The sequence below is a fragment of the Myotis daubentonii genome, chromosome 5 (genome assembly GCF_963259705.1).
Source record: "Myotis daubentonii chromosome 5, mMyoDau2.1, whole genome shotgun sequence".
Lineage (NCBI taxonomy): Eukaryota > Metazoa > Chordata > Mammalia > Chiroptera > Vespertilionidae > Myotis > Myotis daubentonii.
The window spans coordinates 65724213-65751396 of NC_081844.1; the positions used below are offsets into that span (position 1 = coordinate 65724213).

The 27184-nt window shown below is 36.0% G+C and overlaps 1 long non-coding RNA gene and 1 pseudogene across 1 annotated transcript in view; both read right to left on the reverse strand.

Annotated features, from left to right (window-relative positions):
- The window catches only part of LOC132234303 (uncharacterized), an 887296-nt gene that overhangs the window by 200997 nt on the left and 659115 nt on the right, over positions 1-27184 (reverse strand). The window lies entirely within an intron of this gene.
- Positions 21459-27184, reverse strand: part of LOC132234419 (4-trimethylaminobutyraldehyde dehydrogenase-like) — a 45304-nt pseudogene continuing 39578 nt past the window's right edge.

Consider the following 27184-nt stretch of genomic DNA (forward strand, 5'->3'; position numbering starts at 1 on the left):
TCCTGAGTCCAGCATATAAAAGTGTATAATATTTGCATATAACTTATGTACAGCCTCCTGTATACCTTTTTATTTTTATTTTTCAATTGAATTTATTGGGATGACATTGGTTAATAAAATTATACAGGTTTCAGTTATTCAATTCTACAACACATCACCTGTATATTTTATTGTGTGTTTACCACCCCAAGTCAAATCTCCTTCCATCACCATTTATCCCCTTTTTACCTTATACCTTCCACCAGCCCTCTTTTCCTCTGGCAATCACATACTGTGGTCTGTGCCAGGAGTCTTTTTTTCTTTTGCTTTTGCTTAATCCCTTCTTCCTTCCACTATAATATCCAATACAATATAAATGCTATGTAAATTGTTATTATGCTGTATTGCTCAGGGAATAATGACAAGGAAAAAAAGTGTGTATATCTTTAGTTCAGATGAAACCATTATAAGCCTAACTACATAGTACATGTCAGCAACCACATGTGTTTTTGTAGATTGTTGAATCCACAGATACGGATGGTTGACTGTATAACTACCCTTAAAAACTCAGTTTTTGTCTTCTCCAGGAGAAATGGTCTAATTTCCCTTTTAGAGTACAATAATGTGTCTTCACTCTCATCATTTTTAATGTTTGTCATTATTAAAACATTTAAATCAGTGCAATTTATAGTATAAATGACTATTTGTTTTTCTATCTTCTCAAGTGAACTATAAACCCAGTGACAATAAAATGTATGTCTTAGTTCTCACTAGTTATCCTATAATCAATATGTTAACAATAATTCCTTAAGGAAAAGCAGCATTACATTGAATAATTGTCAGAGCATTATTACAGAAACAAACCATTGGAGTCAATCAAGAAACTGAACTCTTTAGGGAAAGGGTTTTTATAGAGAATGAAAAAAAAAACCATTATATTATGTAACCAGCTAGGAATTGGCTGCTTTATTAAAAGTGCTATGCAGACATAACTTGATTGGACCTAATCTTCATTGTCAGACAATAAAGTATGTTCATTCTACACATACTTTTCCTTTTGAGAATTGTTAGTTAAGTACAAATTGTGAAAGATTATTAGTATTGCTTGTAAAATTTTTCTCACATTTTAATAATGATTCACCCTGTAAATTTCATTTACATTCATTACCTCATGTCAATACTTAATATTGTTTTGTAAAGCAGGTATGAAAGAAAACTGAAATTCAGCAGATTCAAGTTACTTTCCTAAGCTCTGTCATATCTTCAGTTACTACAGAAATGTGCAATTGTATAATTGTGGTAATATAGGCAGAGAGGAAAAAAAGAAGTAGTGAATTGGGATCTGTTCTAAGCCTTTTCTTTTTTTAAGTTTGTGTGGCAGCTGCTAGGAAAGCTTATCCTGATTTAGAAGCTAACTACGTGTGAGCCTGAAGCATATTCCAAAGTATTAGAAGGAAGTAAAGCAAGTTTCAAACATCAAAGAAGTTTCCATTTCTTGCCTATAAAATAGGCAAATATTTAAAAAATAGTTAATAAAAAGATGACATAGGTTCAGTAAATGAATAAATTACAAAATGTAAAGGAACCTGTTATTTCCACCACCCTATTTTTTTCTTAATTTATAAAAATAATGAAGTCATCAGATGCCCCATACTTTGTCTGTTTCAAAGATTGGGATTTGGTAAACTCTAACTTGAAAGCAGATTTCCTGGCTATGGACCCAAATTAGGATATAGTCAGTTGGCTTAAAATAGGGTTCTCAGAGCAAGGGTAAAGAAAGTAGTTCAGGTAACTATGTTAAATGATTGCTCATGTGGGAGAGTCTCAAATATAATTTGGAGTAAAGGGTAGTGGTAGTAAACTTAGCAATAAAGAGTAAACTGTAGTGATTGTTGAGCCTTCCTTTAGTATTTTGTCATGCCAGGTGCAATGCTGATTCAATTCTGTCCAGTCATTACCTTAGACATTCACTAAGTATTAATTGTTAAATTAAATAAAACCTAGAAAAATATCATGTTCTTCTCATAATATATCCATTTTTCTATTCAATATTTTGAAAAATTGACATCCTTTATAAATAAATGAGGCTATATTTTAAGTCACTAGCTTTAGTTGATGAGGCATTTTATATATAAATACTATCTCTTGAATTTTCCATTCAACTCAGTATCATGAATTATAAAATCTTTCATTTTCATTGTGATCACTATAGTTCAGGCCCTCAGCATTGCATTCCTGATCAATAGCAGTGACATTTTAAATAATCTTCCTGTTCTAAACTAACATATATCCCAAATGTCATGTTTTGATCAGACTTTTTATAACACTATGTTGATCATAAAACTTCCCTGCTAGAACAACTTTAATGATGCCATATTGAGAATGAAAAAAGTACCAAAAAGTACTTTATAAAGATTTTATTTTTACTATTTTTAATAGGTTATTAGGGTAGTAATATTTGGGTATACTTGTTGGCTTCTAAAAATGTCAGGTATGATTTAGAATTTCAAGAAGGAAAAAAAGAAAAAGACTTGAAAAAGAAAAATAAGGAGGGGCCAAAAGAGAATAAAAGACAGAAAATAAGTTAAGAGCTCCTCTTAATTCACACTATTTTATCCTAATTTTTCAAGTCCTCAGTCTGATTCCTGTTAGGGTATAAACACTGCACCAAAGAAAATGATTCTCCTAACTAATTATTTATCTCATTTACACCACATGTGCAAGTTGCAAAATCAACCTATATAATAAAAGCCTAATATGCAAATTGACCAAACTGTGGAACAACCGGTTGCTATGACATGCATTGACCATTAGGGGGCAGACACTCAACAGGCCAGCCAAGGTGAGTGCCAGCGGCAACTCCCCCCCCCCCCCCGCCCCGATTGCCCTGCCAGTCACCTTCCACAGAGGGAGGTGACCAGCAGCAGCGGCGGGGGCAAGGCTGGTGAGCGGGCAGCACCAGGCAGGCCAAGGCAGGTGCCAGTGGGGGCCCCTCAATTGCCCCGCTGGTTGCCCCACAGATGATTGGCCCTGATCGCTGGCCAGACGTAGGGACCCTACCCATGCACGAATTTTGTGCATCGGGCCTCTAGTATATCATAGTTCAGTTAGACTTATGACTCCCACTATTTCTTCGCTTCACCATGCCAATCCATAGAAAATAGATTGCCAATTAATTTATATAAACTTTAATATAAAAATAATTTCACAAAAACAAAGTACACCAAAGTTGAAATGGGTTTATTTCAGGAGATGTTCCAAATGATGGTTATTAATGTTCAAAAATTCCGTTTTATATAATTTTGAAGAGATCAGAAATATCTCTATAGAATTTCTAACTAAAGTTTGGTTCACTTATTGAGCCAATAAAAACTTTCAGAACAACATATAGCCTGAAATGTACTATTTTATGAGACTGAATTATGAATGTGCATAAATTTGTTTAGAACATAAAAAAAAAAATCTTGGGATGGAATTTCAGCCACAGCAAAGATCTGAGTCATAGCAACCAATTTTAATTTTTGTACTGTTAATTTTTAAGCATTCCTGCAAGAGAACTAGAATGAATCACATTTCTAAAAATAATAGTTACATTTTTTTGTTGTCATTTTCTTCCAGTAACTCAAATTAAGTCTGGACTATTTGGATAATTTAGAGAATAAATGAAAGAGTAATCTAATGACCAGTGAAGTTCAGTAAATGTCCTGATGCATCGCTTTGCTACCAGTAAGTAATAAATAGTAAGTTCATTTCCATTACAGTTAATTTTTAGCATGAATAAAACATTAATGTAACAATGTATTTCTATCTGAATAAGGAATGTTTTCCTGTTGCCCCAAAGTGTAAAGTGTTTTTAAATTACAGAGGTTATTTTTAAAGATCAACTTAAAAGTTTCAAGTTAAACTAAATATTTGAGGAGTAAAATATAACCTAATTAAAAGTTAATAAAACACAATGATAGTTCATTCCAAAAGGCCATGTAGAATCTTAAAAGTATATTAAGATTAGTTCCATTTGCTTTCAATATGGAACTAATTAATATGAAATGACTGTATTTATTAGTAAATAGTTTTTTCAAAATATGCTTAATTAAATTGAAGTGACATATTTTTTAAATAAAACTGTATTTTTCATATTGTTATTCTTAAGGCAGTTATACCTTTTCCTGTCCAGTTCAATATTTTTTAAAAATTATACAGCTCATTAGATGAAGAAAATTAATTTTGTAATTACCTTCATAATTACAAAACAACTCCAAGCAGGAGTCTGTCACTAAATGTTTGTTTTGTGTCTTTTGAGGGTTTTGAGAGAAAAGGAAAGCTGAGGGACATAAGGAATTCCCACAGAATTCCTGAACATAAAGAATTCACATTTATCTTCTAACATCATCATGATGTCCATGTCCTTTTCTAAATATTCAGCATTGGTAAAATTGTATGAATACCCCTGCCCACATAATAAAATTCAACCTCCTTACACAGCAATTTACGAATGGCCTCAGCTTACTCTTCCAGTTTAATCTTCAGCCTACTCTCCATTTATTGAACTATTAAAAAAGAAACAAGACTGACGTGAAACAGTTGGCAAAACACATAATACAAAATATACTTACTAACAGCATTGTAAGGTAGTATCCAATAGTGACTACGCTAATACATAGTCAATAGGCTAGAATAACCAGAAGGTTCTTGGGAAAAATATTAAAGTTTTGAAATTAAACTTGATAGAAATTGGTTTATGGGTGAAAGAACATTTCTGTGAGGACACATTTTAAAAGGTGCAGTTATTTGTAAAATATTATTATCAACCTGAATAAATAAATTGTATTAATATTTAAAACTAACTGGAATTAGAATTTGATGAGTAGCGAGATACCGGATAATGGAAGACTATAAAATTAATTAGAAGAGTCTTGCTTGATTTCAGAAGTAGGAATAGGAACAAGAAATCATATGTAGTTATTTTCTGAAGTCTAATTGCAGTGTATAATTTGTTCCATCTTCATTTGAAATTGTGTGTTGAATTTCTGAACTTCTTTGTTAAATATCTGGCAGAGTTAAAGCATTAACCGATTTTGGCGAAATACAATGAATGGGTCACAAACACAGATGTCTTAAGGGAAGGAAGTATCAATCATTTCTTCAACAATGTTTATTGAGCAACTTCCACATTCTGGGTGCTGTTCTCAGCAGTGTGAGATGTGAAACATGAAGGATTAAGGCAAAGTGGAGAATTCCTGACTTGCTTAAATGATCTTAGTTTGTTTGTTTGTTTGTTTGTTTGTTTGTTTGTTTGTTTATTTATTTATTTATTTATTTATTTATTTATTTATTTATTTATTTATTTATTTTAATCAAGAAAGTCAAACAAGAAAATCTGGAAACTCTCCCTGTGACCTACACTGACTCTGACCTAAATATATATCTGAGCTGAGTCTTTGTATCCCAGGCTGACCTGAGTTTTCCAGAGATTCTGAGGAAATCTCAGGCCACATAGAAAACACAGTCATTATCTGGGTTTGTTTCTTCCAGAGCACTCTCAGGATTAGAGGGCATCAATATTGGCTGCTGGAAATCCAGCGTGGGGAAAGGTTTAAAGCACAGTCAAACAGTTAATCCTTTTGCTATTTTATCTTCTCCCAAATCTTGCCATCTGTCAGTTGCCTAGTGAAAATCAAAGCTAATTTACACCTTTGAAATTTCTTCAATGTCCACAAGTTGTCTTTTCAAACAACTGTTGGGATCCTGCCTTAGCTATGGATACATTGAGTTTTTAAAAAGCGATCAGAGGAGTTCAGTTAGTTGTAATTTCTGTGGAAATAAGAGGCCAGTAAGATGAGAAGAGTATAAATAAAATTAAAAGGTTATGATAAATTTTCCCTTTTGTATGTGTTTGTTTATAAAATAGTTTTAAATAATCAAAGGCATCAAAACATAACTTATTATTAGAAAATATCAATTGTTATATTAGAAATCTACAAAAGTTATTTCACTCTAAATGGAGCAAAAACCACATGATTATATTTTGTTTCATTATGATAAGGTGATGCTAGCTCCATGTGTAAGATATGTTGTGACTGTTTTATCAGGGAAAGAATATCTAAAACTCCTAATCAAAATGCTACTATACATATATACAAATATTCATTGTTTAATAAGCTCGTGTGTAATATTATATGTGGGAAATATACGTACATTGAGTCAACATTTTACCTAAATATGTCATGGATTTTTTTACAATAATAGTTAATTTACTAAATTTCAATACTATACCTCCAAATCTGATGATATTAAAGAGGTATAAGGCAATATAATTTTCTGATTAATGAATATTATATTTATAAGATTGAATAATTAAGGATAAAAAATATAGTAACAAATATTTCCCTACTTTTATTTTCTCATTTAAACAAACAGAATGACATATTGCTAGTTTGTAGCATATATGGAAATAAAACCATTGTTCTTGTATTTTAGTGCATACAAGGTTTAGTATTTCTTAATTTGTTATACCAGACAGGTTAAGTGACATGTTCAAGTTCTGATGATTGTTTCATGTCATAGTAGCAATGGAATGAATCTCATCCACTTGCTATGAACCTCAACCTAATGCTTTTCTATTATACATGATGATTGATATTCAAGCTTATCATACTATCTTACTGTGTTAGGCATGTTCTAACATACTTAATATATTTTTCTTCATACTTATCGTAAATAATTTCATCATTACGTGGAAAATATACTAAGGATTAGAAAACGAGTTATGGTAGCTGAATCTCTGTGTTTCCTTTGGCCAATAGAGTAATCAGTTGATATGTACCTAAAAATAACATTTTATTAATTTGTTCTGTAATTAACTTCCAAAAGTTTGAATATTCTCTTTCAAAGATTAGAGAATTCATTTTTATATCAACCATTTAAATTATGTATGTTTCATTATTATTCTAACAATATCTTCTCTTATTTCATTGTAGTTCTATGTCACTTTAAGTTCTCTAAAAATTTTCCCAATGCCCTTTTATTTTATATTTTTAATTATAATTATTTTTCCAGATAACGTATTTGTTAGTTAATAATTTCTTGGGTTATTTTCTGAAAATATCCTTTCATAATTCTAATTTGCATTGGCAATTTTTTCAATATCAATAAAATTAAAATCTGGAATTAAACTGTTCAGAGCATAGAAAGTCAGATGCTTTCCAAATCTGATAATTATAAAGCTAAAATTCTTCGATTTAAAAGTAGTAATAAATCTGCCCTGGGCCGGTGGCTCATTTGGTTGGAGCATCATCCTGTGCACCAAAGGTTGCCGCCAGTTCCATTCCTGGTCAGGGCACATACCTAGGATGCAGGTTCAATTACAGTGTGGGTATATACAGGAGGCAATCAATCAAGGTTTCTCTCTCTCTAAAAAAATTAAATGAAATCAAGAAAAACATCCTCAGGTGAGGATTAAAATAATTAATAATAAAAGATAAAGAACAGTAATACATCTGAGTGTCAGTGAGAACATTATTATTGAACAGCATAGACATAATTAATAAAGCATGTGTGGTATATTTATAATTTACATGCCTATGCAAATTCACTTAGATTAAAGAGGAACATAGAGCTTGTGATCGTACCCCCAATACTAATTATGTGAACTTCTATATCACTTAAGCTTTCTAGACCCTATTTGCTTCCCCACCCCCATCTGAATAATAAATGGGCATCCCAACAGTGCCCCATCTCTCAAATATTTTCTTTGTGCAAATCCTTGGAATTTATTATATTTAAAAAGAGTCGCATGTAAATACATTTGCAAAGAGAGGGCTTATCAAGGTGAAATGTTCTTTGCCACAAGGTTCTAATAAGCTACTCACATTTCTAACAGAAAATTGAAAAGAAAATTAATAGAATAAACTAAATATTAACTAAGGTTTGCATCAAGCATGTCAAACTCGCGGCCCATGGGCTGCGTGTGGCCCACAACAAATATTTTTACAGCCCAACCAATATAGTGGTATGTAAGAAAACATTAATTTTATCATTGCCCTTGTTCTATTTTGTACTATACTTTTTGAAATAAACCTACGTTTCTATGAAAATTGAAGCTCGTGTTTTTTGTGTTTTTTTTGTGACCCACAAAAACTTAAACCTTGTTTATTTGGCCCATGTTAGCTTTTGAGTTTGACATGCTTGGTTTACATCGTCTAACTCACATATCCTTAATTTATGCATTATCAAATGCTCAGGAATGTGAATACTAGAACAAACATTCAACAAATACATAACAGTCACTCTCTTTGTATTTCCTATGAGATCCCATTGGGCACATTAATTATAAATTAATTCCCCAAATACAATACTTCTCGTTAGTAACTACTGTAATATTTATAACTGTTTACTTTCTGATGGAATTTTTCTTAATAATTTAGTTTATCATGCTTCAATGATTTTTGTCATGCAAGAAAATCCAGTGAACAATTACTCTAAGTAACATCTTTAAATACAGATGACAAACACTTATAAATAGCTTCTAAATTTTGTTTACTTATTTAATATCAGATACAGTGACCTTCACACAATCTCACACACACACATTCACACACACCACTGTGGCTTGTAAGACATAGAAAGAACAATTAAAATATTAATCATGATATATAGAATTGACTTCAAAACACAGCTATTATTAGTCTCTTTACAGAAATAGAAAAATGTATATTTTTCTATTAATTACAAAAACATTAACTTCTAATATGCTCACAGGGAGATAGGAATTTTGGAAGAGAATTATGATTAGTTATTAATTAAGCTGTAAATAAGGCTAAATTATGTAAAATATCCTATTTCATTTATCCAGCAAATAGTATATCCTATTCCCTAAAGCTCATATAGTGTATATTTACTCTAGGCAACATATACCCTAATCTATACTTTATGTAATAAGGAACTTACTTAGTAAATTTTAAATACAGTAAATCAGGAATATATTAGAGTAATAAACCAATAGTATCTCGAGTCCATTTATTCTTTAGTTTCACTAGTTCTGCAACACATGGATTCTACCACATTTTCATTGTCTTTCACTATATGGATATCTTCCCTTCCTTCCTTAACTAGCTTAAATTTCATTGTCAGTCATTATAATTATTCCTTTGCATACACCATCAAATCTTTTGTCCTTTTCTTATCTCCATTCTATAATAAATTCAAATGCATGCTGACTGCATTCTTTTAGACCCATGCAGCTGAATTTATGTAAAGTAACACTTCCCCAAATACTCGGTGATATTCCTTTAAATTCATGCTTACTAGCCTCAAGCAAGTCATCTATGCTTCCCTAAAATTATCCTATACTAGAGGCCTGATGCACGAAATTCATGCAAGGGGCTCAGCCCTCGCAATCCCAGCTGCCTCAGTCCTCACAGCCCCGGCTTCGTCTGGAAGGTCCTCCAGAAGGTCATCTGGACAGTCGTTCTGCTGTTCGGTCTAATTAGCAAATTAGCTCTTTATTATATAGGATTCTCTTTGTCCAGTATCCGAAATGACTATTTTGCACATTCCACAACTTCTCATTTCTAGCTGCTGAACTTATTTGCTTAGCTGGCCAAGTCATGGAAGGTCTTCCACAGACTCCCACCATCACAATGTGCAAACTGCCAATGCCACTCTGCATTGCGTAACTCCACAGGCCACAATCCACTTTTTATTTTATGAGGATGTTACTCATTAGAGAAACACACCACAAAATCAACTGCTGGAGTGGTGCAATTGACAGACTTGCATATCGGTTTCTGTGCTAATATACTTTGATCATTACTCATAATGTCTTTCTTTAAATCCAATCCCATCATGTCTTGCATACTCAAAAAAAAAAAGGAGGGGGTTGAATCAATTTCTCTTTCTCCCTTATCAAGTTTGTACTCTCTACAGGATTTGCCCATTTTCATGGGTTATACTAATTTTTTTAAAATATATATATATATTTTTATTTCAGAGAGGAAGGAAGAGGGAGAGAGACAGAGAGATAGAAACATCAATGATGAGAGAGAATCATTGATCAGCTGCTTCCTGCACACCCCCTACTGGATGGAGCCGACATCCTGGGCATGTGCCCTTGAGAGGAATTGAACCTGGCACCCTTCAGTCCACAGGCCAACACTCTATCCACTGAGCCAAACCAGCAAGGCCATAAGATACTAATTTTTTATTTGTGTGGGAAAAGGAAAATAAACTTCTCATGATCCCCGTCTCCCCTGTCATGTACTACTCCATTTATTTAATCCTCTTTGCAGAAAATTCCTTTAAAAATCCTCTGTACACGAATTTTCTAGTAAAACTTTTTCCTCACTAGAATTTTCCCCACTGCTCAATCCAAAACTGTTCTTGTCAAGCCTACATGTTGCTGTATTTTTACCTTACCTATAATAATTTGACAAAGATAATTTTTTTTTCCTTCTTGAAATGTATAACTTGGATCCCAAATCACCACATTCTGTTAGTTTTCCTACTGCCTCATTGATTAGTCCTCCTCTGGTCTTTCTCCTTTCCTGGTTTTTCTTCTTCTGTCTCATTTATGAAAGTTGAAGGACCAGGGCTCAGTTCTTGATTCCCTCCTCATTTCTATCCATATTCATTCATTTGATTATCTTATTCAGGTTCTTGCCTTTAAATTCCATTTAGGAATATGTAAATGACTACCACATTTGTGCTGCCTGTGAAGGAGAAAAATCCCCCCTGCTACCCTTCTTTACTTCTTACAGGTGGATCAATAACACACAAGGCTAGATTAACAAGAGAAAAGATAATACACAATTTAATACGTGTGCATGGGAGAATCATAAGTATCATAGTATAAAATCCTCGGATCATAAAATGAGGCTCAAAGAATGATCAAGTTAGCCACCCTTTTATGTTTTTTAGAAAAAGAAAGAATACATTTGTGAGAAATTGACAGGGCAAAGAAAGTTAGTGCTCATTGGAACGGAATCAAAGCAAAGTTTGTGTTTAGGTAGTAAGTTGGTAAGGGCTTTGCAAGGTTGGTTTGTACAGGCTCTCTGCGCTCTGGATTTTATAACTCCTGGGATGCAGTTGTCTCTCAGCCCCAGGAGCAGAGAGGGCACCTATCACCTGGAGAGCTATTTCTTGCATTTAGAGAGACAGACTCTAGTTACAGACAACAGTACCTCTCATTTCTGCTGCTTCTCAAGTGATTTTAATTCAAAACAATCAGCATGCTATTTGGGATCTTGGGATGGCCTGCCCTGAACCCCGACAGTGCTTTCAGCTCAGAGTCTTCCACTGTATTTCAAACTCCATACTCATTTTCCCACTTGAGAAATATAGTTAAATTTTTTATATCTGAATATGAGCCACGAATTATATATTCCTCATTTTATCACTCACAAAAATACGAATCCCTGATTCCCGATTAAAGCCACTGAAAGATATGCCAAACATGTTCTAATTTGGTAAAGATTATTTCAAATCTATAGCTATTATTATATTTAACATATGCTATTTCTACTACCAGGCATTTCAAATTTAAAATACCATAAACTCAAGCTCTAAAATGTGCTATTCCTTCAGTCTTTGCCACCTCAGGCAACTTGATCCTTCCAGATGCTCAAGACAATAACTTGGGAAACGTGCTTCATTCCTTTCCTTTTCTCAGAGCATGCTTATAATGTGTCAGTAAATCTTGCTAACTCTACCTTCAAAAGATATTCAGAAACTAATTACTAGTCATTCTTTCTACTCAGTTCTGTTCACTTCAACGTGCTCCAAGATGCTAATACCTGCCCCCAAATTATTGCATTAGTATCTTAACTTGTCACTTTCTCCTACATTTTCTTAAAGCCCATAGCTGCAGTGATTATGTTACTCCTCAGCTTAAAAATCCTTCATTTTCTTTCTATATTACATAAAATAACACTACTTAAAAATAACTAACAGATTTATATAAGAATTGAGTGTTAGATAGAAAATTATACAGTGACATTCAGTTTATTTTAAAATGCTAACGTAAATCTTAACATGAGGCTAAAATGTAAAAAAAAACACATAAAATCTAACTACAAATTATAGCTACAAAATACTATAAAGTGGTATCATAACAGCCCTAAATTAAAAACTCTTATTATTAACACTTAAAATGAGTAATAACAGTATAACTGGCAGTTCCAATGATCAAGTTCCCAAGATACAATTCATCCTTATGATAATTCTGTATTCACTCAGGTTACCTTAAAACTAAGCTTTAGTACATTAAATTTTAAAGGCTGGGACTTACTTAGAAAAAAACAAATAAATTGATGCCAATGTAAAAAATGAAATATTAACACATAGAATTCTAAATTACATGTGAAGAAAACATATTCTATCTAATAAAAGAGAAACATGGTAATTAGCCGTACATCCACTACCCTTCTCATTGGCTAATCAGAGCGATATGCAAATTAACTGCCAGCCAAGATGGCGGCCGGCAGCCAGGCAGCTTGAAGCGAACATGAGGCTTGCTTGCTTCAGTGACAGAGGACTCCAACGTTCCCCCCCTGCCGCTGCTAGCCTCTGAGCTTGCAGTTTGAAACATTGTTACAAATATAGAAGCTAACCAAAACCCCAGAAACCTGCTTTCAGTCACCTGGGATCTCAGAGCTGGAGTTGAAACAGTGTTTCGATTATAGAACCCAAACAACCAGATACCTGCTTTCAGCAGCCGAGGCCTAAGAGCTGGAGCCAAGCCTCAGAGCTAAAGCTGGCCCAGAATAAAAAAGAAAAAGAAAAAAAGGAGCGGTTGGGAGCTTCAGTCACCCACCAGCCTGAAAACAGCCCTCAGCCCCTCACCCAGACTGGCCAGGCACCCCAGTGGGGATCCCCACCCTGATCCAGGACACCCTTCAGGGCAAACCAGCCGGCCTCCACCCATGCACCAGGCCTCTATCCTATATAGTAAAAGAGTAATATGCCTCCCAGCACCGGGATCAGCGTGACAGGGGGCAGCGCCCAAAGCCCCTGATCACCCTGAGGCTCTGTGTGTGAGGGGGTGGGGCCACAACCTCCCTATCCACCCTGCTCTGTTCGTGACAGGGGAAGGCACCCCAACCCCCTGATCAGCCCTGCTCTGTGCCTGATAAGGGGGAGCTCCCCAACCCCCTGATCGCCCTGCGGCTCTGTGTGTGACAGGGTGCGGTGCCCCAACCCCCTCCCACCATGGGCCCTGCTATGTGTGTGACAGGGTAGAGCCATAACCTCCCCATTGGCCCTGCCCTGAGTGTGACAGGGTATGGCGCCCCAACCCCCTTATCCGCCCTGCTCTGTGTGTGACAGGGGGCAGTGCCCCAACTCCCCTATTGGCCCTACTCTGTGAGTGACTGGTGGAGCTCCTCAACCCCCTGATTGGCCCTGCTCTGTGCGTGACAGGGGGGAGCTCCTCAACCCCCTGATGGGCCCTGCTCTGTGCGTGACAGGGGGGAGCTCCCCAACCCCCTGATCGACCCTGCTCTGTGCGTGACAGGGTATGGAGCCCCAATCCCCCTGATGGGCCCTGCTCTGTGCATGACAGTGGGTGGCGCTGCAACCTCCCCATCGACCCTGCCTTGAGTGTGACAGGGGGCGGTGCCCCAATCCCCCAATCAGCCCTACCCTGAGCGTGACTGAGGGTGGCATCGCAACCTTCCGATCCACCCTGCTCTGTGCATGACAGGGGTGTCGCCCCAACTCCCCAATCAGCCCTGCTCTGAGTCCGACCAGGGGCTGCACCTAGGGATTGGGCCTGCCCTCTGCCACCCGGGAGCAGGCCTAAGCCAGCAGGTCGTTATCTCCCGAGGGGTCCCAGACTGCGAGAGGGCACAGGCCGGGCTGAGGTACCCCCTCCCCCCCCCCCGGAGTGCACCAATTTTTGTGCAACGGGCCTCTAGTCATATATAAAAAGGTATGATTCCATGCAAATCTGTTTATATGTGACATAGGATGGCCCCAAACAAAATATCTAAATAGAAATAACAAAGATATTTGAAAATATAAATTACATTTTTTACTAAGTATTTGAATGTTAAAATATATTTTAACAAAATTTAAATTATGTCAAACTGACAGCCATTATTGTATTTTATAGGAGCAGTTGAAAATGAAAAGTCCAATTAAAAATACTCACATTGTTTATAGTAACATGGAATGAGGCGTATTTATAATGTAAACTATGATATAAACTCAGTGGCTTCATAGAGTACGAATATAGCTTTTTTAAAACTAAAAGTACTTGGTTAATAAAATTAATGAATAAATGAATGAATAAACTAGAAAGGTGTATATCAAATTGTTATTTGCTGTTAGTATTTGGTGATGGAGAAAAATGTGATTTATAAAACATAATTTTCTCTTTCTTTCAACTTATTCCTTGGCCTTATACTTTATATTTCTAATACTACTAATAAGAAAATACTAAAAAATAATGTATTAAAAAAGCTTGACATTCTCAAAGATACTTTCTTCAGACATTCTGTGCTTTTATTCTTCATATCAATGAATTTCCTCTTTTTTGGACATGCATAGTTAAGAGATATAAAATTCTCCTTGAATACATAGTGTTTCACTTCTAGTCAAAATAATGTGCTTGTACATTATTGTTTTTTTAATGATACAATGAAAATATATCTGTAAAAGAAATTAAATATGTAGAACCAATCCTAAGTTTACTCTTAGAGCACAGTAAGAATACAATAGACATAACAAAAATAAATTCATGTCATCTACCGTGCCATAGAGATTTGGGTGCTTCACATATTTTATGTGCTATGTGACTAAATGATAATAAATTATTCAAGATGAAATCATATGGTTACAACTCAGAAGTAACTAAATTATATTTTGAAAACCATTAGATATCATTTATTATATTTTTATAAGGATTTAGAAAAATATCTCAAAACAGATTATCTAAGTCAGGGGTCCTCAAACTATGGCCCGCGGGCCACATGCAAATACAAATATTGTATTTGTTCCCGTTTTGTTTTTTTACTTCAAAATAAGATATGTGCAATGTGCATAGGAATTTGTTCATAGTTTTTTTTAAAACTATAGTCCGGCCCTCCAACGGTCTGAGGGACAGTGAACTGGCCCCCTGTTTAAAAAGTTTGAGGACCCCTGATCTAAGTTATTAAACTTACATTTCTATAAGCAAGACTTTGGAATATTTATTTCTAATATATACATATAGAAAATGCTTTCATACAAACATAATTTTTTAAAAACTTCTTATGCTACTAATTATATATATTGCAGAGAGAAAGAGGGAAAGAGAGATAGAAACAGCAATGTTGAGAGAGAATTATTGATCAGCTGCCTCTTGCACACCCCACACTAGGGATGGAGCCAGCAACCCAGGCATGTGCCCTAACCGGGAATCAAACCTGTGACCTCCTGGTTCATAGGTCAATACTCAACCACTCAGCCACACCAGCTGGGCATGCTACTGATACTTTTTACCCTCAAGTTTACTTCTGATTATATCAGCCTGTGTCCAGGAGAGCACAGAATCAATTAATCCTTACATGTTTTCTCTAATTAAAAAAGTAATAAAAGTTACAGTAATTTTATTTTATATAAAACATATTTCAAAGATATCTCCTGAAGTCGTTTTAAAGGTTTTTTTTCCCTTCTTATAAGGTTAAACTTTATTTAAGAGGGACACAATTTTGAGAGGCACATAGGTCCATGATGCCATAGTTGTATATATATTCAACTACTCTATTTTTCCTTGGAGAAATTCCCTTTCTAAATGTATATATAAATATCAAAGTCCTTGTTACCTCTAATAATCTGATGATGTCTCAAGGTTCACAAGTTGAAAATGTGAAAATGCTCTCAACAGTGAAATCATACATTTTGATAAAAGTTTGTTAGAAGTAGATTTTGAGGGTTAGTTTTAAATATATAGAAAGTTAAAGATAACTGACAAAAAAGAACAGAAGTAAGATAAGTAGCCTTAGTACATCCAGATTTATTTCTATAGGTAAAATTATTAAAATATTTAAAATCTCTTTTATGAAGTCATTTTTGAAAAACCTGTATTTATCGTAATATGATACTGTGGGTAGATACAGAGCAGAAATGGGCATAATCAATAGAAGTTTAAAGCACTATAAATTTGTTCATAATTTTGTTTTCTTCTGTCCCTTCCTTTATATTCAGTACTACCTCCATAATCCTTCATACAGAATATATAAATGTTTAAGTAGACTCCTCAACTTAACACTTACATTACTTTGAATCATTCTCTCTTTTAGAAATTCACGTTTGGTAATGCTTTTTCACTCTTTTAAATTCTTCAAAAATGCCTTCATGCATTAAGTATTTATTTGCAAGTCATGAAGCCGTATACTGGGAAAGTTTAACAACTAGTAAGCTGAGGGAAAGAAAAAGTTTTGATTTAGTTTCTCTATTTTCAGTGTGTAATTATTCCCATAATGCAGTAGTTCTCAACCTTGGCTGCACATTCAAATCACATGGGAATCTTTTTAAAATCCTGATTTCTGGGCCTCATCCTCCGGAAATTCTGTTTCTTTGTTATGGGGTGGGGCAACAACATTAGTAACAAAGAAACAGAATTTCCGGAGGATGAGGCCCAGAAATCAGAATTTTAAAAAGATTCCCAGGTGATTCTAATGTGCAGCCAAGGTTGAGAACCACTGCCATATGTCTGATTTGAAGCTACCAACAGTTACATAACTGAACTCAGGCCATGGAGGGGATACTGTATGTATAGCTGCACATGAAGCCCAATCCAGCCTATCACTGATGGAAATGTGCAATGATGTTTGGTGTCTGTTCTACTGCCTATCCTATCTCATACTGCATTGCTATCCAAAGTTTAGAGAATCCATGACACTAAGGAGGCTTCTAATGTAACAATCCTTGTCATGTCTCCATTTATTTTTTTATGCAACTTCCTATGCCCACAGTTGCTTCTCTCAATAGCTATCACACCCCCACAGATACCCAGAAACATACAAAAATCATATACACACATACACGAGCACATGCGCATAGGCACACAGACCATTCATTCATTCATCATTACATAAATATTTATTGAATCCCTTCTCAAAAGCATTTCCTGTTTTGTGTTGGACAGAGATATGCCTAACCAAAATTTCATATTGTGAAAATAAAAAAATACTATAAGCGTTTTTTAAGAAGTGGTCTAAAAGAGAGGAAGAATTTAATTACATTGAGATGTCAAATGAATCATAAGAGGCAATTATATTTGTTAGCCAATCACTATTGGTACTGTAAATTATAAACCAAGTACAGAGTGATTAATATGAGACCTTGAAATTTTGATAATTTTATGTTATAATTACAAGTTCACAAGATTTTTTTTTCCTGCTACTGAAAATAGGTTGACAATTTTACATCTTAGGCTATTTAACTGTATAAAGTTGGTTGACATAGTTAGTTAATAATTAATAAGTAAAAATCCTATTTATAGCTATGACCCAATTATAAGTCACTATGCAAAATGTTGAAAGATATAAATGTTTTTTTCCTGACACTTCCATTGACTGCTTGACATTCAAATTCACATTATTTTCTTCATTTATACAATAAATGAAGAATGTAACATTTGTCTTTTGAAATCAACACACGTAGGCTAAAATAACAAATGAAAACACACAAAAATTTATTAAATTGGGGGGCAAGAATAATAACCAAATAGTGTTAAGAACTTTATAGATCAAATAAATTTGATGAAAAAAAATTCTGGTAATTTTTCTGACAATACAGGTTAGTCCATTGTAGTAATATAATAAATAATCTACTCTTGCAATAGATATTGCCATTTGCTATGGTCAATAATACTTAGTAAGAACATAAGAGCTCTCTTACTTTTGGATGGCATGCAATATATTTGTTGAATTCCTTTCGGACATTTGCAGAAGTTGATGGAGTTCTTGAAGTCATTTAGTGCCAGTTGGTGCTTTACATTGCAGTACTGCAGAATAAATGTGCTATTCATTTTCTCTCATCCACTACTAAGTGGTAATTCAATGTTTCCTATATTACATTCAAACTTTGGCATGGGATATAACCTCACATATTAGGTAATGCTGCTGGAGGCTTTACCACTTGATAAATTGAACACAAATATAGACAAACCTAGTTTACATGAGAAATATGTTACTTTCATTCATCGGATCTACAAATATCCCATTTTTTTTCCTACCAAGAGACAAACACTGCACTTTCCTGAAAGTACAGGAATGAAGAAAAGAGTCATCAGTCAGCTCTGTCCTCTTGATGGTGTCAAGCTATCTCAGGAAAAATGCATTATACCAAAAATTATGGTAAAAGAGGATATTCACTTTCAGGGAAATACAAAAATTTATAGACAGAGAACAGGGGAACTTAAGCTATTCTGTGAATCAGTAAACATTTCACTAAATCATGCAGGTAAAGCACAGGCCCTAGGAATTTTACTCTGATGATGTGTAAAGGATATTAGAGAAACAAGCTGAACATGGGAAAGGAGCTGCTCACAGGCAGCCATGTGGGTAGGAAAGAATTAAAAGTAAGCATGGCTCAAAAAAATTTCAAAAAATTGACCAGTGCTGCTCCTAGATAGGAGATGAGGAACATATACATTGGAATAAAAGCACTGTAAACAATGTGAGGCGGTTTGCACTTTATATTGAAAACAATGAAAAATTAATAGAAGGCCTTAATAATAAGAATGACCTGCTAAGTTTAAGTGGAGGGAAGACGGATATTGTATTGAGATTTAGCAAAACTAGACTGAGAATAAAAGAATATGATAACAGCCCAGCCGGTGTGGCTCAGTAGTTGAGCATCGACCTATGAATCAGGAAGTCACAGTTCAATTCCCAGTTAGTACACATTCCCAGGTTGTGGCTCAATCCCCAGTGTGGGGCAGGCAGGAGGCAGCCGAACAATGATTCTCTCTCATCATTGATGTTTCTCTCTCTCCCTCTCTCTTCCTCTCTGAAATTACTAACAATATTTTTAAAAAATGTAAGAGATCAACCAAAGGACTTGTATGCATGCATATAAGCATAACCAATGGCACAGACACTGGGGTGGGGGAGGAGTGAGTGCATGTGCTGGGGGTTGGGAATGACCTAGCAGAGATCAATGGGGGACAAAGGAGACATATGTAATACTATATTACAATAAACAATTATACAGTAAAGAATTACAAAATAGTTACAAAAAAGAATATGAAAACAAAAAGAATATGGAAGGATCTATACATTTTCATTCTTACTATACTATGCCGTAACCTTTGTACACAAAATTGTAGGATTGTACATAATACTCTGATTTAAGCATTTAATAAGTATTGATGCAGTGATATCTGTGAAGTGAAACTTTTCTTTTCTTCTTAGTATTAACCAAGGTGTTGGTTGGGTGACTTAAAACTATGTCAACACAAAGAGAAATATGGTCACAGATTAATTCATCATACATTATATATTTACAATATTATCTGATACTTATTGCAATATTGCAAATAAACACACTAATATTTTGTGTCAAATATTCATCACAACCTAACAATGGTAACCATTTTTATGAATTTAAACTGAGTTAAGTAATTGAAATAAGCCAGCTGTGCTTATATGTTTTATATATCATTTACAAATTTCTATATGTAAACTACGTACTGACTGATAATTGTGAGGATTAAATGACTTAATACATATGAAACAGTGTTTGGCACATTGTAAGCATTCAGTTAGCTTGTTAGAAATGCATACTGGTTTGGCCTATAGAACTAAATTTTCCATTACTAGATATATAGTGAATATTTGGAACTGTAATATTGTGGTGGAATTGTTTCTTGAAAAATTGTTATTGCTCATATTTTGGTGTTGTTTCAAGGTAGCCCTACCTTAATTCACAAGGTAGCCCTATTTTAATTTAGATTCCCTCTGAAAACATATTTAGGAATAATAACAGTGGGATGGATCATCCTCACATATTTATGGAAACTTTTCCTGAACGTGGCCAAATGGTATTTTCCCCATGTGAATGCTTGTTTAATTATACTACTATAATAAAAATAAAGAGATGGCAATTTTGCTTTATTTTAATGTCTACAGAAAATGATGCCAAGAAAGCTTGAGAAGTGGGGGAAGTAATGAAATAGAAAGCAAGTAATGAACGGGGAAAGAAAACAGAAACCTGTTTAATAACTTTGTCCAAAATCATTCAATTTTTCGCATTTGTATAACTGCACAATCTAAATCTTACAAACAGGCCTCATTCAAGATTAGGAGAAGCAATGTAGGAGGAATAATGTTTCATAATGAGAAAGTTCCTATTAAGCAGAACCTATGCTGGTAATAACTTTCTGCTGAAAAACTTAGATCTTTTTTAAAAAATATATTTTATTGACTTTTTCAGAGAGGGCGGGAGAGGGATAGAGCGTTAAAAACATCAGTGAGAAAGAAATATCGATCAGCTGCCTCCTGCACACCTTCTACTGGGGATGTGCCCGCAACCAACGTACATGCCCCTGACCAGAATTGAACCTAGGACTTTTCAGTCCGCAGGCCGACGCTCTATCCACTGAGCCAAACCGATTAGGGCAAAAACTTAGATTTTATATTCAAATTCTTTTGGGAAGAACGCACTGCCTCCATTTGAACTAGGAATATCCTTAATATAATGACTGACAGTAATGTATTTGAAATATGCTGCTTATTTATGCTGCACAGTCCTGGATCTGTTATGGTAGAACAGCTCAAAACCTTTATACCCAAATGTTTATTGACTTATAGAACCCTGAAGACATTCAATGTAGATAGTGCACTATTTTTTTCTTTTCTTTGTGGATTAGCAGTGTAATTTATTAATTCTAGTATATAGCAGTGACATGCAAATAAATTGTACATTTAACAGGAACTGTTGTGCCACAGAGAGCAAGCTGGAGTTCAAAATGGAGGACTGTTTCCTCTGCTGGGTAGAAACAAAATGCTTTCTCTGGCCAGTCGCTGTTCACATGGACTGACCTGTCCAGTATCTAATTCCCTCCCTGCCCTGATTGTCAGCTTTTCAGGGGAATGACAAGGGGCCGGAGCTTATCACATGTCAGTGAGACGAAATCATCTGTCATGCATCCACCAGGAACCTAAAAGGAACAAGTTCTTCTAAATAAACTAGAGAGAGAATTCGGCCAGGGGTTCCAATCTGGGCATGAGTCATAATCCTGGTCCCTTGCCTTCAGAAGTGTAACTGGCTATTTAGGATTGCACAGTACTTCGCTTTGCAAAAAATCACAACTTTCTTGATTAGAATCTAAAAGTACTTCATCCTTTCAATTGGGAAGAGATGACTGAAAGATGGAGAGTGATGGTGATCCAAATTCGGACCTCACACAACAGAATCCGGACTCAACGGTATGCAGTGCACTGCCTCTGCCGGTCTCAGGAGTCCTCAGCTGTCCACAGGGATCAGGACCCACTTTAAAAAAAGCAGATTCCACAACACGCATCTCCACACACAGTGTTTAGTTGTGAATCACACTCAATTGTCATACGACCATTCTCTCTGCCAAATCCTGACTTCTTATACCCACTGAAGGGCAACTCCACTGGGCAACTCCACTGGGCTGACGTTATCGTTGTTGATAAGCCCCTTCCAGGCTGGATCTCGGCCACCACTCTGTGAGCACCCGTGGTGTCCCTGGTGAAGACACCAGCGATTAAAAAGGGTGTTGTTGGCTCTTTCCAGAACCTCAGCTTCCGTATCAAGTAAGAGAAGGGACATAACTGGCCCGAAGATCTCTTCTTTCACACAGGTCCTGTCCTCTCTGCAGTCAGTCAATACGCAAGGTCTCCTGTAATATGCATCCTTTAATTGGGGATCTTCAGGTCAGTATAGGTCTCACACATACAACACAGCCCCCCTGCTCCTTTGCCAGTTTAACAAACCCAAAGACTCGCTCCAGGTGTGGTCGGTTGATGAGGAGGCCCATCCTGGGACCTTCCAGAAGTGGATCTCCAATTTTTGAACTCTGGGTCTGTTTCACCACTTGTTCTGTGAATTTATCAAGAATTTCCTTTTGCACAAATACCCTTGTGCCATTTCATCAAACATAGCCTCATGTGAGGAAGTTGGACAACAGCGCCCCCTTACGGCGCTCTCCAGGCCGCAGTCTGAGAAGATGATCCGTGGAGAGTTGCCTAAGAATTCCAAGGTGACAGGTTTGATTGCTTTTGCTGACATCTCCATGATCTCCATGCCTGTGAGCACACTTCCGGTGAAGGAGACCTTGGCCATGTCCCAAGGTTGACACAGAAACTGGCCCATGGAGGCCCCTCCTTGCACCACGTTGAAGAAGCCAGAGGCACCCCAGTCTCACTGTGCATCTCAGCCAGTGATAGCACAGAGGCCGGTGTGAAAGGGGACAGTTTAAAGACCATGGCTTTTGCATAAGCTAAAGCTGAGGCCAACTTCTAAGAGGCTAAGAGGCGATCAGAAACGGATAGTTCCAGGGCTCTCCTCTGGTGAAACCGAAGGACCCACCTGGGAGCTGGATGTGCTGGCTGGCCAAGCCCGCCTAGTGCTCCAGGCACTGCCAGGAGGGGCCAACGTCCACGCCGTCTGGAAGGTGGACTCGCCCTTGTTGATGGTCCCCACATTGGTGATTTCATTCTTCCCTTACGATCCTGGAAGCCTCCAAATGGATTCCACCACGCCCCAAGCCAAATTTTTTACTCCATGTTTTGCAGACAGCATTCGCATCTTGAACAGCCTAATTTACCTCCTTTTACCCTGAGCATGTGAAAGTAGCTATCACCTGGCCGGTGGCCGGCTCCAATGAGTCCTCAGTGCCAGAGGCGTCTGCCAGCTGCGCGGGGACCCCACAGCTGTGAAACAAGGAAGGTGTCGGTGCTGCTACTGGTGCTCCTGTTTTGCAGACCCAATGAGAGAGTCCTTAGATTAGGACTTCTAATATCAGGATGTTTAATCAGCAATGAGAGAGTCCTAATCTAAGGACTCTCTCATTGCTGATTAAACATCCTGATATTAGAAGAAACTTTCTGTCCTTTAGAAAGAACTCATCACTGGATTTCATAAGTGTCTTCAGAAATATAGTTTCTCTGCTATCAACAAACAAATCACACAAATAAAACAAAAAACAGACTTTTCACATTCTACTTTTCCTGAACCTAAGCATCTTTTCCTGAACCTGAGAACTTTTAATATTGGCAGGGCCCTTTGCACAGTTGAGGTCCCACAACGTATTTCTGTCCGTGGTTCAGTCTTATACTCGATCTACAGACAAAACTCGAAATTGTATTTTTGTCATGGCTACTATCAAATTAATTGAACACTTACAAATAAAATCTAACTTATTTTGGTAATTCAAATTGATAAATTCTGTCAGTATTTAATTAGTTCTTATTAATAATTTACAACCCATGAAAAAATAAACTGATTTTATACAAGTGCAGCAGATTTAAAACTGTCACTGACTTCCACAGACATATAAAGCATTATAAAGTCCCTGAAGACAAAAGTGGAATCATTTACTTTCAGATACTACTTAACTCAGATTAAAAAATAAAGAATGACAGGAAAAATAAGCATTTTATATGTCAGTATTTCAAATATATACTTAATTAAAGAGCAGGTATCAGCATATTTGTGTGATCTAACATTTTATAAGAATAAGTAATTTACTGAAATACATTAGGTAGAAAAGATAAGAGAAATAAAAGAAGAATCATTGTTTAACTTACACTTCTTATACTGTTGCCTTTGTGATACTTAAACTTATGACTAAATATATTGAGTTCTAAGTACATCTTATTAAAATACATTTACAAATATCCTGTCTCATTTCTTTAACTCCAAAATTTGCATTGGTTATGTAGAACTGTCTTTATCCTTGACCTAAATTAAAAATAATTAAAAATAATGTTGGGAAAGATAAATTATAAAGAAAGAAGGGATAGCCTTGACACTAATGATGTTTCTGTGGATATTTCAAGGGCATGGATCAGAAATGTTTTGCATTAGAAATAGAATAAAACCAGCTCCAAGAAATAAGAACAAAGCTATTTTCACTGTCTCTTACATGTTTATATATTTCAGTATCAAATTAAATTGGAAAATCACCCTGAGAGCAGTCTTAGTGAATAGTAGCATGAAGAGATAATATTATTTAACAATTCTGAGAAAATGAATATTATAAAAACATATGGCTTTTTACTTTCACTATTCCATCCATTTTACATTAAGTAAAACAAGCTCAAATTATATAACTCACATGCAATGATTTAATCTGTTATTAAATCAGATTTAATATTTTATAAAACATTGTTGTAAGTAATATTAAATGGAAAGACATTTTTTATTCTAAATGCATTTCTCTTGCTTAACAGTGCCTATATTTTATTCTTTTGTGTTTTAACAGTAGTATTGATGAAGTAAGAATTATTATTGTGTTTAAAATTATGGCCCTAACAGGTTTGGCTCAGTGGATAGAGCGTCAGCCTGCAGACTGAAAGGTCCCAGGTTCGATTCCGGTCAAGGGAATGTACCTTGGTTGCGGGCACATCCCCAGTAGGGAGTGTGCAGGAGGCAACTGATCGATGTTTTCCTCTAATCGATGTTTCTAACTATCCCTCTCCCTTCCTCTCTGTAAAAAGTCAATAAAGTATACTTTTAAAAAATTATGTAAGATTACATACAGTTAAATACTGTTTAGTGCATGATTGAAAGAGATTTGGGGATTAACTTGTAGCTCTCATTGGCTTGTTTGTGTATCCACTTTTTACTGTACTGTGTAATTGAAATATTTTTGTTTTTCCTTGCAATATTCAGAGGTACAGGGTAAACACAGGACAAAACAAAATGCAGTAAAAAATACAGGTAGCTAGTACTGATTATAAAATGTTCTTATCTTCTTTTATGCTGCTACTTCAGTCAAATTCATTATTTCATGATTCCCCTGAACATTCCTTCTAACTTCCCTCCTTTAGGTCATGTCATTTTTGGCATTACAATGTTCTTCTTGAAAGACCTTGTCTCTATTTATCTAACTCTTCTCCTACTGAATCGGTCATGTCAAATGCCACTGTTCATGACCTTCTTAAAGAATTTAAAATTTTATAACTTTTTCCCTATATTTCCACACTTACTATCATGTAATTTTTAGTGTTCAAGTAGGCCAACTAAATGTTACCTCTTGCTGTAATTGGTTTGGCTCAGTGGATAGAGCATCAGCCTGCGGACTGAAAGGTCCCAGGTTCGATTCCGGTCAAGGGCATGTACCTTGGTTGCGGGCACATATCCAGTAGGGAGTGTGCAGGAGGCAGCTGATCGATGTTTCTCTCTCATCAAAGTTTTTAACTCTCTATCTCTCTCCCTTCCTCTCTGTAAAAAAAAAAAATCAATAGAATATATTTTAAAAAATAAATAAATATTACCTCTTATCCTGTGCCCTTTTCCCACCAGGTTGTTTCTCTATAGTCACTAGGAAGAAGAGAATTTTGAATCAGTCTTTATGGCCTAAAATGTCTCCATGCTCTTTAAATACTCACTTCATAATACACAGAGAAAATGAAAACCACAAATATGAAACTCCTTACAGATCTACAAATTCACCTGCATGTACAGTCATTTTTTTAACCACCCTCATCTGATGCTTCAGTTACCAATGATATAATGAGACCTCGGTTCTTGTCTTCTCAAAGGAAATATTTCAGTCAAGAGACAAACTGTAGCAAAGTAAGTAAAAATTTATTGGCTACAAAGAAAATATACTTAGGACAGTGAGATGAGGAAGGGCATAGAAGTGGTAACAGGAGAGCCTAGGGCCGTAGTCGGCAAACCACGGCTCGTGAGCCACATGCGACTCTTTGGCCCCTTCAGTGTGGCTCTTCTACAAAATACCACGTGCTGGCACACACGTACAGTGCGATTGAAACTTTGTAGCCCATGCGCAGAAGTTGGCATTTTGTGGGAGAGCCACACTCAAGGGGCCAAAGAGCCGCATGTGGCTCGCGAGCCGTGGTTTGCCGACCACTGGCCTAGGCTGAGCTGCTTTGGCTTAACGAGAAGTCAGAGAAAGGGGGGCCTGGGAGACAGGGCATTGGCCTGGGACAAGCTGCTGCTGCCCCTTGCTACCCTGGTTGTGAGTCTTATAGGGTCACATAAGTCTTAGAGGGAAGAAGGTGGGAAGGGATTGGCAAGGGAGTTCTCCCATAGGGAGAGTATACCTTGGGGGTTCATCCAGGGCGGATTTATCTCTCTTGCAGGTGGAAATCTCAGGGGAGGTCTTAGAGGGTATTCAATAGAATATTCATTAGTATACTCAATAGAATATTCATTAGTATATTTAATAGAATATTCATCAGCTTTCCAGGTGTCTCTTTAAGTGTCGTGCTCTCCACTGATTGATTGGTGCCAAGGCAGGGGGGTTCTTAGTTAGTATAGCTGGTGCTGAGGCAGCCATGGCAACCACAGCACTTGTCTGGTTTTGCTGCTCTTCTGGGCCTGGAGCTGAAATACAATTGAGGCCTAGATGTTATCTTCAGGGAGGAAAAGGTCAAGAGGTCTAAACCGCATGACGAGGGATATGAAAACACAGGGATCCCAACTGCATGACCAGCGATATGCTGGGGAGGATAGGTTACCCTGGCGATGAGGCTCTTGTTTTCGCAGGTTTGCCCTTGAGGCATCTGGGGCTTTTTGCCCTCATATGAGTTTCTGTACCTGGCACATCGTCTTTGCTCTGCTCATGTCTGTCCAACTACCTGTAATACTTCTATTTTTTCTTTATAAATTCTTAATCAGCTTTATTAAAGAACCATTTAGCCTTTTTTATACCACTATATTCTTCTAAAATTCCTCTTCTATACACACAAGCAATATTTAATTATTCATTAGTAACTCTTTTTAACATTCTAGACATCTTAGAAAATATGAATTAAGCACTAAAAGAAAAGTAAAAAATATAGAGATAACTAAATATTCTGAGTATCTGTGGACTTAGCTTTCCAGTCCATTTTCTATACAAACATACAGACATTTTTATTATTAAACTGTTAATATGCCATGAAAACATTCCACGCATTGATGAAAAACAAAACAAGGCATCAGACCCAAAATAAAGTTGCTTATGCTAAGACCCTTGTCACCAAACCAAGAAACTATGTTATTAACCACTGTTTTACTC